At 35.1% G+C, this 9,464-nt stretch overlaps 1 pseudogene; it reads right to left on the bottom strand.

Annotated features, from left to right (window-relative positions):
* Nucleotides 1–1,855: 1,855 nt before the first annotated feature.
* On the bottom strand, nt 1,856–8,175 carry LOC100609728 (14-3-3 protein theta-like; annotated as a pseudogene).
* Between the last annotated feature and the right edge of the window lie 1,289 nt (nt 8,176–9,464).

Genomic DNA, 9,464 nt, shown 5'->3' on the forward strand with positions numbered 1-9,464 from the left:
TGGAAATAAGAATTTTACTGGCTTATTGGAAACACAGGCGGATATTTCAATAATTAGTGATCAAAACTGGGCAGAAACTTGGCCTTGGGTCACTCAGAAACAAAAAATTGTCAGCATCGGGGAAGTGCACACAGCCAAGCAGAGCACACACCCCCTAACATGTTGTGATTTTCAAGGAAGAAAGGCAGTTATACAGCCTCTAATTATGTCCATCCCTGTTAATCTCCGGGGATGAGACCTGTTAGTCAAGTGGGCGGCGGGAGGAATCACTCTGCAGAACCTTTTCTAATAATGTCTACTGTTATTATCCCTCCCTTACCCCTGATGTGGCTTTCTCAAGATCCAATTTGGGTGGAACAGTGGCCTTTAAAGGGAGAGAAATTACAAAGAGCCCCTGAATTAGTTGAAGAGCAATTAAAAGCCAGCCATATAGAACCATCGAACAGCCCTTGGAATTCAGCCATTTTCATCATTCCCAAAAAGTCTGGTAAATGGAGACTTTTGCATGACTTACGTGCTATCAATGCTAATTTGCAACCTATGGGACCCCTTCAATAGGGGTTCCCTTCCCCCACGGTGATTCCTCAAGAATGGCCTATAGTCATTATTGACTTAAAAGACTGCTTTTATACTATTCCCCTTACAGGACAGAGAAAATATTGTGTTTACCATAGCAGCTATCAATAATGAAAGGCCAGCTCACCAATTTCATTGGAAGGTACTTCCTCAAGGAATGCTGAACAGCCCTGCCATGTGTCAGTATCATGTAAATCAGGCTTTGTTCCCCAGTAGAAAAGAATTTCCTAATTGCAAGATTATTCATTTTATGGATGGTATTTTACTAGCAGCCCCAACAGAGCCAGTACTTTTAAGTTTATATGCCTCTGCTGTAAAGAATACACAGTTAAGGGGTTTAATCATAGCACCTGAAAAAGTACAGATGTCCTCTCCTTGGAAATATCTTGGATACATACTAACTTCCCAGTCAGTAAGACCTCAAAAGGTTAAATTAAATACTAGCAACTTACACACCTTAAATGATTATCAGAAATTGCTGGGTGATATGAATTGACTTCGCCCTACCTTGGGCATAACTACTGATAAGTTACAAAACCTGTTTTCTATCCTAAAGGGCAGTATGTCCCTGGATTCTCCCAGGTGTTTAACTCCTGCAGCAAAAAGGGAACTTGATGAAATAGAGCAAGCTATTTCTCAGAGGCAGCTAGATCTCATAGATCCATGACATTCAGTTCAGTTGTTTGTTTTTCCCACTAAACATTCCCCAACAGGATTAATAGGACAGAAGGCCCCAGGGCTGTGCTTTCTAGAATGTACTTTTTGCTTACATACGGGGACTAAAACTCTGTCTCCCTATATCCAGCTAGTTAGTAAAGTCATCTATTGAGGCCACAGATGATGCAATCTATTGCTAGGTTATGACCCTGATGTTATTAGAATTCCTTTGAGTAAAAAGCAATTTGAAGCAGTATTGCCCTTATGTCTAAACCTGCAAATAGCACTCTCTTATTACACAGGCCATATAGAACATGCCCTTCCTGCCAACAAACTCCTTCAGTTCTCATCTCGTAATCCTGTGGTTTTGCTTGGAAGTTACTTATGTTTATATGAAAAGAAACTATTAAAAATTTTCTACTAGAGCAACTGCACACGAGGAAGGCCAAGACAAACACAAATCAAGAAATGGAGTCCTCCCAAAGCTGCAGTCTGAAAATACTATAAACAGTTAATTCCACACACATGAATGGGTTTCTTTGCTATAGAAAATCCAAGTGAAATAAGAAATGGACATGTTTGACAAGGTTTCGTTTAAAAAAGGATGAGACCCTGTATGCGTTTAGTTTTCTGCTCCGTCACATTTTTCTCCTGCATTGTCTGATGTCCATAGTGTTAGGTCGTTTCTAATCAACTTCTAAGGTGGGTGCTGTCTTTGCATAAGTGTTCATTAAGTTTATCAAGTTTTGCGGTGGCCTCATTAAAAGCCTTTTTATTAAGGATCTCATGGTAAAATATGGAAAAGCTGAGAGCCAGATCATGGGAGATTGGGTGTGTGGGTTGCGTCTTTTTCTTGCTTCTATCAAATGCTTTTTAGTAAGCTCCTTGGGAATTATCTTTTATTTGTTTCCAATCATTACCATATGCAACTTTAGTAAAGTACAAGAAGTAGTCTCTCTTCAGTTTCAGAAAGAAAACTTTACTCTTTGGATTAGTTGCATTGGCTAGTAAATGCTTATCCAAAAATTCCAAGACCCTGGTGCAGATGGATCTCAGCTCAGACTTCACTTTCTGCTTAGTCCTTTATCAGCTGCAACTTCTTGTCAGAGTTGTCAGTTTTCTGCTTGAGATAGTCCTTCATCAGCTGCAAATTTTTGTTGGAGGTATTGGTTTTCTGCTCAATGCTTCATTCAGATGACCTTCCAGGCAGACCTGTGGCCCCTGACCATGGTCTTGTAGGCCACTGAGAGCAGATTGTACTCCTCTTTGGGCAACTGGGCACCCTGCTTGGCCACGGCTTTCCTGAATGTGGCCATGTTGAAGCGCTCTCAGCCTGCTTGGTCAGCTTAGCCTTCTGAATCAGCCGTAGATCTACTCCGTGACATGTGGTGAGCTGTTTGTAGGGCCAGGGCTGAGGATGAAGGGAGCAATGGTGAGTGTCTAGCTGGATCGGAGGAGTTCTTCTCAAGAGGTTTAAGTCTGTTGGCCGTAAGAGAAGTCTCCATTATCTTTATAATAAAATTCAAATAATTTATGTGGCTCACCAGGCTATACATTAGCTGGCCCCTGCGTGTTTCATAAACTACTACAAATATTCCTTCCCTGTAGTACAGGATCAGGGTGTCCCTGGAAAACCACGTAATCTATGTCATTGAAATGTTATACTTCTTCCAACTGCCAGTAACGTTCATCCTGCAAATTGTCACATGGCTGGCTTATTCTTGCAATAAGCACTGCTGGTGGCGTGTCACTTCCTCAGATATCTTACCAGAGAGCACTATCAAAAATACCTACTGTGCCTCCACCAACAACTTTAGTTCTATTTCATTTCATGTTTTATGTTCCTCATACAGTAAAGCGCAGCCTATAGTTTTACTATCTATGGGCCCTTTATTTGACAAGGGCCTTGTCTGGTTTGTCATTCCTGTGTTTCACCATTTAACATTAATTCAAAATTATTTATTGAGTTCCTGAGAAAATATAGAGAATCGGTAAATAATTTTGAAGAAAATAAATAAATCCTCCCGAATATTTATACTATTTCTACATTTATGTTGAGCAAAATACTAAAAGCATAATTCTATCACATTGTTTTCATTGATAATAGTGTAAACAGAATTTATAATACATCATTTCTATCAAAAATATATAAACTTTCCACACTACCCAGAAACAGTACTGATTACTTCAATTTACTTTTATTCTTACCTAGCCAATCAATCTGTTAGTTATAGAGAGATTTAAAATTAAAAATGCTTCAGGAAAACCAGAGATGATTATATTTAGAAATATTCAAAATTATTAGTCAAATATACTTTGAATATCAAACTAAATGGCAATATTGAATCAAATTAAGTAGCAATTCTATTTGTGATTTATGTACTGATTATAATAAACTTGATTTATAAATCAAACATTTAATGAGTATATGTCAATATTCAATGTAAAATAAAATACAGAAGAATAACTATTTAATATTTAGCTACTTTGTTACTTTATCCTAAAAGCTAAAAACATTATTTTAAAGACTTTTATCACAGAAAAAAATGTGATTTTTCCATGATGGAGACAAAATAATGCATTTTCACAAACTGAGACTTTAGGCTATATCTTTTTTGCTAGGTGATTTTTTCAATGATTTTTTTCACCTATGGGACAACTAAATAGTAAGGTGTTCTTGCTATTACAATGCTTTAGCCTTCTCTTTTCCTTTTAAATAAGTATATGTCAAGTTCATTTGTGCATAGAATTCAGTCAGGAAATTCTGTAAGTAAATCAAGTGTTTCCAAATGCTATAATATTTTTATTGATTCTATAAAAATTTTGGAGTTGTTTTTCCAACTGCACATATTGCTACAAAAAGATAAAAACCACATAGGCACTGTAAAATGTAAGTATCCTTTGGCTTTTTGACAATCCAGTGTTTCATGTTTCCCTTTAGGCAAGAGAGAAAATATACAATCAGTCTATGTGATGTGTGTACCAATGTATTGTACTTTTGTATAATGATCATTATATATAAATGATCATTATATAGCTAGAACAGAAAATTTTTCTTCAATTGTTCACTCAAATAAATATTCAAGACTTTGTTTTCTCCCTTGGGAGCACCAATTATTCTCTGGTTTAGCCAGTTTAACTCTGAAATTCTCTCTTCTACTTGTTCTAATGCATTTTTAAAAGTGTTCACTGTATGTTGTAACTCCCTAAGTGTGTCTTTCATTTCCAGAAGTTCTGATTGGTATTCCTTTATGTTATCTATCTTTCTAGAAAATTTTGTATTCATATTCTAAGGTGCTTTTTAAATTTCTTTATGATAGTTTTCACATTTCTCTGGTATCTCTTTAATTAGCTTAATAATTAACATTTTGAATTATTTATCTGGAATTTCACAGATGTCGTCTTGGTTTGGATTAATTGCTGGAAAGTTAGTGTGATCTTTTGGAAGTGTCATAGAACCCTGTTTTTTTTGTCATATTACCAGAGTAAATTTTCTGGTTCCTCCTCATTTTGCTAGACTATTTCTTCAAACTATTTTTGAATTTATGTTTGATTTGAGTGTTTTTTTTTAATTTCTTTTTTCTCCTTAAGGATGTGACTTTAATGATTATGGTTAATTATAGTCTAATTGGTTCTTTGCGCTTTCAGGGGTAAAGACTCCGTAAGTGTTTCTTGGTTACAAAGAATCTTTGTATAATGGTTTTCTCATACGCTGGTTGTAGTAGCAAAGTGTATGAGTACGTTCACCGTCTTCTATGGGGTTGGAAGGGTAGCCGTCTCTTGAAGCTTATCTAATTCCCCCATGGTTTGCACTTTTTTTATTTGTATTTTTTGTTTGTTTTTTTGAGACAGTTTCGCTCTTTTCACCCAGGCTGGAGTGCAAGGGTGCAATCTTGGCTCACTGTGACATCTGCTTCCTGGGTTCAAGCAATTCTCCTGCCTTATCCTCCCTGGTAGCTGGAATTACAGGTGCCTGCCACCACATCAGACTAATTTTTTTTTTTTTTTGTATTTTTAGTAGAAACGGTGTTTCACCATGTTGGCCAGGCTGGTCTTGAACTCCTGACCTCAGGTGATCTGCCTGCTTCAGCCTCCCAAAGTGCTGGGATTACAAGCGTGAGCCACCGCACCTGGCCTTATTTATTTGTTTTTACCCAGTATTTTATTTACAATTTTGATGGTCTGGGCTTCAGGATAGTAGGGGAGAAACCTCTACAGGGGTCCCCTACACAGGGACCCAAATTATGGCTAAAGCAGGTGGGTAAATACAATACCCAATGGTAGACAGAGGTCCGAGGCTTGTCCAAGGTGGCTGAGGGAGCTCTCAGTGAGCTGCACTGATGTCTTATCAGGGGGAAGGGTTGGAGCCACCTCAGATCCCCTGCCAGGTCAGCAGAAAAGCTGTCTACCTCCCAGACACACTCTTGTCCCAGTGCTCCAGCTATTCAGATCAGCCAGGTACATCTTTTCATCTTAAGAATTTTGATGATCCAAGTAGAGGGAAATTGTGACTCTGCCTCTTATGCAAGCCTAAACCTGGAGGGTACCCTTCCTGGGGAGATGCAGAATTTTTCTCTGTACAACTTCTCTCCCTGTTTTATATTTTTTTCTTTCTCTTCCATCTTAATACAACACAATCATGCCCACCTTTTTTTTTTTTTTTTTTTTTTTTTTTTTAGTAGAGTCGGGGTTTCATCACGTTGGTCAGGCTAGTCTCAACTCCTGACCTAAGGTGATCCACCCGTTTCAGCCTCCTAAAGTGTTGGGATTGCAGGTGTGAGCCACCATGCCCAGCCAGATGGACTCTTTTGTAAATCGAAACCTGGGTTTCCTATTATAAAATACGTGAATATCTATACTGCTGATTGTTTTCTTTGCTGTAATTCTTTCAAGCATTTTTTTTTAAATGAGTGTCTATACCTCTTACATTCTTGCAGTACGTTCTTGACTCATTTCAGTTCAGGTTAGAATTTTTGTTTTTCTATGTGACAGTATAAACTTATAATGACACTAAAATTGGGGCTGCTGTCAACTCATCATTGGAAGTATGCTAGTTCTAAATATTAAATTTTTTTTTTTTTTTTTTTTTAGACTGAATCTTGCTCTTTCATCCAGGCTGGAGTGCAGTGACACAATCTTGGCTCAATGCAACCTCCACCTCCTCCTGGTTTCAAGCTATTCCTCCACTTAAGGCTCTCGAGTAGCTGGGACTACAGGTGTGCACGACCACACCCAGCTAATTTTTGTATGTTTTGACAGAGACAGGAATTCACCATGTTAGCCAAGCAGGTCTCAAACTCCTGACCTCAAGTGATCTGCCCACCTGGACCTCCCAAAGTGCTGGGATTACAGGCATGAACCACTGCACCCGGCCTAAATATCAATTTTAAAAAATGTGCCAGGGACTTTAAATAATGTACTAGTTCTTCCTTATGTGTGTAATTTTAGAAGTGTTCCAAGAAATTATTATTAAATAATCATTTTATAAAGGTAAAAGCAGGAAAGCTATTTTATGCACTGTTATAATGATTAGCATATACTAGCTACTCTATAAAAATGTTACCTTATTATCAGGAAACACATTGCCTGTGGTACATTAATACCTCTGATTTCACTCCATCACTACAGATTTATTGTATTGGTGTACTTATAGCAGAGTATAATATTCATCTAAAATTATATGACAATATTCATCTAAAATTATATGACAATATTCATCTAGTATGATATTTATTTATTAGCAACAAACTACATTGTAAACAAGGTCCCCTATGACAGAGATAATTAAACATAATTTAAGTATGCAAACATTTCACTTCTTTTATGACTGAATAGTGTCCTATTACAAATAGAATACATATTGCATATCTACAATATGTTTAATTATTATATAATACCATATTTTTATGAACAGATGAATAAAGAAAATGTGATATATATATCTAATCATCTGTTGATAGACATTAAGTTTTCTTCCATATCTTGGCTATGGTGAATAGTGCTAAATAAACAGGGTTAAAGATATCTCTTCAATATACTGATTTCCTTTTTTTTAGATAAATACCGAGCAGTGGGATTGCTGGATTATATGGTAGTTCTATTCTTAGTTTTTTGAAAAACTTGTATGCTGTTTTTCACAATGTCTGTACTAATTTACATTCCCTCCAAGAGTGTGTAAGAATGTCCTTTTCTCCAAATCCTCATGAGCATTAGTTATTTTTCCTCTTTTTGCTAATAGCCATTCTTATTATGGTAACATATTTCATTGTGGCTTTGATTTACATTTTCTGATGATTAGTCATATTGAGTACTTTTTCATATATTTCTTGGCCATTTATATGTCTTCTTTTAAGAAATATCCTAAGATCCTTTGCCTATTTTTAAATAAGAAGGTGATGATGATGATGACTATTATTATTATTGCTGTTGAGTTGTTTGAGTTCATTGTAAATTATGGATATTAATTACTTATCAGATGAATAGTTTGCAAATGTATTCTCCCATTCAATGGATTGTCTTTTCACTGTATTGATTGTTTCCTTTTTTTGTGTAGAAGCCTTATAGTTTAATGTAGACCCATTAGTATATCTTTGCTTTTGTTGCCTGTGTTTTTGTAGTCTTTTGAAGCCATAAAATCTTTACCTAGACCAATGTACTGGAGTGTGTTCCCTATTTTCTTTTAGTAGATTTATAGTTCTAGATCTTTTGTTTAATCAATCCACTTTGAGTTTATTTTTGTATAGGGTAAGAGAGTTCTGGCTTCATTATTCTGCGTGTGGAAATCCAGTTTTCCCAGCACAATTCATGAAAAAAGGTGTTATTTTCCCAATTATGGTCTTAGCATCTTTGTTACAAATGAATTGGCTATAAATATGTGAACTTACTTAGTGGTTCACTATTCTGTTTTATTGGTCGATGTGTCGGCTTTTGTACCAATGCCATGATATTTTGTTTATTATAGCTTTTTATTACATTTTAAAATCAAATAATATGATGCTTCTAGCTTTGTTCTTTTTGTTCAGTATTGCTTCGGCTATGTGGAGTCTTTTGTGGTTCTATACAAGTTTTAGTGTTTTAGCTTTTTTTTTTTTACTGTTTCTGTGAAGAATGTCATTGGTATTTAGATGGGAATTGCATTGAATCTGTAGGTTTCTTTGGGTAGTATAGTCATTTTAGCAATATTAATTCTTCAAATTCATGAGCATGAGATATCTCTCCATTTGTTCATTTCCTAAATTTCTTTCAACATTATTTTGTAGCATCTGTTGCAGAGGTCTCTCACCTCTTTAGTTAAGTTTATTTCTAGGTAATATTTTTGTAGTTATTGTAAACTGCATTACTTCCTCAATTTCTTTTTCAACTAGTTTGTTATTGGTATATGGAAACAATACTGATTTTGTTTGATGATTTTGTGTCCTGCTACTTTGCTGAATTCTTGTTTTAGTTCTCAGATTTTTGGGTGGTGTTTTTAGGTTTTTCTATATGTAAAGATTATGTTGTCTGCAAATCCTAATTGATCGTGGTGTATCTTTTTGAGACACCATGTTATTGGATTTGGTTGCTATTTTGTTGGTGATTTTGGCATTCATGTTTATCAGGGGTATTTAGGTTTAGTTTTCTTTTTTTGTTACGTTCTTGTCTGGTTTTGGTATCAGGGTAATGCTGGCCTCGTAGAATGAGGTAGGAAGAATTCCTTTGTCTTCAATTTTTTTGGAAGAGTTTGAGAAGAATTGATATTAGTTCTTCTAACTAGTGGAATTCAGATATAAAGCCATCCAGTCTTGAAGGGCTTTTCTTAGTTGGGAAACTTTTTATTACTTATTAAATCTATTTATTGATTATTGTTCTGTTCAGGTTTTTTTTTTCTTTTTGGTTAAATCTTGGTGTGTTTATATATCCAGAAATTTATTCATTTCCTCTAAGTTTTTTGTTTATTTTAATGTATTCATATAGCCTTTAATGATCCTTTGTATTTCTGTGGTATACGTTGTAAAGTCTCCCTTTTCATATCTGATTTTCTTTATTTGGGTCTGCTCTCATTTATTCTTGGTTACTCTAGCTAACAGTTTATCAATTTTGTTTACTTTAAAAAAATTGTATTTTGTTGATTCTTATATATTTCAATTAATATTCTCAAATATTTCTTATTAATATTAATAATTTCTTATTAATATTAATTATTAATTTTTATTAATAATTTATTTCTTATTAATATTAATCATTAAATATTA

The sequence above is a fragment of the Pan troglodytes genome, chromosome 15 (assembly GCF_028858775.2).
Source record: "Pan troglodytes isolate AG18354 chromosome 15, NHGRI_mPanTro3-v2.0_pri, whole genome shotgun sequence".
Classification (NCBI taxonomy): Eukaryota; Metazoa; Chordata; class Mammalia; order Primates; family Hominidae; genus Pan; species Pan troglodytes.